General features: G+C 45.9%; 1 pseudogene; it reads left to right on the top strand.

The window, feature by feature from the left end:
* Positions 1-362: 362 nt before the first annotated feature.
* LOC124227853 (calcineurin B homologous protein 3-like) lies at positions 363-1,039 on the top strand (annotated as a pseudogene).
* The last annotated feature ends 1,037 nt before the right edge of the window (positions 1,040-2,076 follow it).

The following is a 2,076-nucleotide window of genomic DNA, read 5'->3' as shown; positions in this document are numbered from 1 at the left end:
CCTGAGCTAACATCTGTTGACAATCTTCCTCTTTTTATTTGAGGAAAATTGTCCCTGAGCTAATATCTGTGCCAATCTTCCTCTATTTTGTATCTGGGACTCCACCACAGCATGGCTTGACATGTAAGTACATGCCGTGATCCAAACCCATGAACCCCAGGCAGCCAAAGCAGAGCGCGGGAACCTAAGCACTATGCCATGGGGCTGGCCCCAATTCTACTCCATTTTTAGTCTGCTTTTATTTCTTCTTTTTATGCCTAAGTCACTTGCCCTCTGGCCCAGACCTGTCCCTGGCATCCCCAACTGTTTGGACCCAAGGCCTGAGGAGCTGCTGCAGAGTCAATGCCACCCAGGGCCCTGCAATGGACATATTCCCCATGACCCCTGCCAGGGGCACTGTAGGCACCACCCTCTTGCAGTCTGAGGAAGTGTGGGAGCTTGAGGTCAAGACTGGCTGTTCCTCCAACCAGATCAAGCAGCTCCAGTGGAAGGTTAGCAGGTAAGTGGAGCCCAGCCCACCATTCCTCAGGAAAACTTCAACAAAGTCCCCAACATGGAGGTTATTCAGATCTGATCCCAAATCAACCGTGTCTTCTTTGATAGCAGGAGCCGGTGTAAGGGGCCCAGTGGCCTGGCCCAGGAGATCAATGTCGAGGACCTCCTGCCCATCATGTCCTATCCAGCCCGTGAAACCCACTGTGAAGGAGGAGCAGGTGCAGCTGTGCCTGAAGGAGAAGCTGAGATTTCTGCTCCACATGTTGACTCAGACGGCGATGGAGCTATCACTCTAGAAGAATACAGAAATGTGGTCGAGGAGCTGCTCTTGGGAAACCCCAACATGGACAAGGATTCCAGTGGCTTCATTGCAGATGAGGCCATGATGGAGGCAGCCAGCATCTGGATGAGGCAGATGAAGTCTGATCAGGTGTAAGAGAGCATCACCTTTGACGACTTCCTGAAGATCTGCCATGGGAGAGACATCAAGACCAAGATGCACGTCTGCTTCCTTAACATGGAAACCATCACCCTTTGCCAGTGACCTGCGACCTCCACCATGGAGAAACTGCACTTTGCCCTGGGACTGCCCCCTGATGTGGCCCGGAGCAGCTGAAGCCCACAGGAGTCCTTTTGCTGCAGCTCTTGGAAGATTCCGCATTGGTATGTTCTTATTCCGTTACATGTTGGGTTTGTGTGTTGGAGATGGGAGGGGGTGGTGAGAGGGAGACAATAATTTGTCTTTTAGTTTAGAGGTTGCTGGGCCATGAGGAGTCAAAGTCAGACCTAACGAGTTGGACTGCATATCTTTCAGATATTCCAGACTTTGAGTAGGATGCAGTAACTGGATGGGACATTGAGATTGACTCTCTGGGGGATAGGTAAATACATTCCATGCATGAGAAGAAGGTTACAAATGGATATCTAAGAGAAGGAATGTGTAGACTGTTGCAGAGCCTACAATTTGTCCCCTAATATCTTTTCTTTTTCTTCTATGTTAATAGAATTTTTCGTTGGACACATGCCTCTCTATCAAACGACTACATTTCTCAAGATTACCTGCAGCTGAGTGTGGCTGTGTGTGTAACTTCTGTTCCATAGCGCAGAAGCAGAAATTTTACGTAAAATTTCTACTCAATGCCATTATCAGGAATAACCATGTCTTTCCAGTTCTTCTTTCTGTAGCTGGAATGGGGATAAAATGGCAGCATTAGAATAAGCCTTTCAGACCAGAAGATGGGCGCTGGAGTTTGAGAGTGACTAGCACCAAAGTAGATTGAATCTGTGCCCCTGATGACTTCATGGAGAAGAGGCTTAATAACCGAGGAATTTTTACGTGAAAGAGAAATAAAAGAGAAACAAAATTTTATAAGATTTAAGCTCTTGTAAACTGTGGCTGTTTCAATAGCAAAACAAACATCCTAACTAATAATATCCAATTTTGTAGATTAAATTGATTTACTATGTGGCAGGTGAATTATTTAAAAATAATATCTATGATAAAGAAAAAAAATCCTCAAATATATGGGCAAGAAAATAAAATGTCCACAAAGGAAATACAATCAGTCTGGCTTCAAAACC

Source organism: Equus quagga, chromosome 16 (assembly GCF_021613505.1).
Source record: "Equus quagga isolate Etosha38 chromosome 16, UCLA_HA_Equagga_1.0, whole genome shotgun sequence".
Lineage (NCBI taxonomy): Eukaryota > Metazoa > Chordata > Mammalia > Perissodactyla > Equidae > Equus > Equus quagga.
The sequence above is the reverse complement of the archived record's forward strand: the minus strand, read 5'-3'. Positions and strand labels throughout refer to the sequence as shown.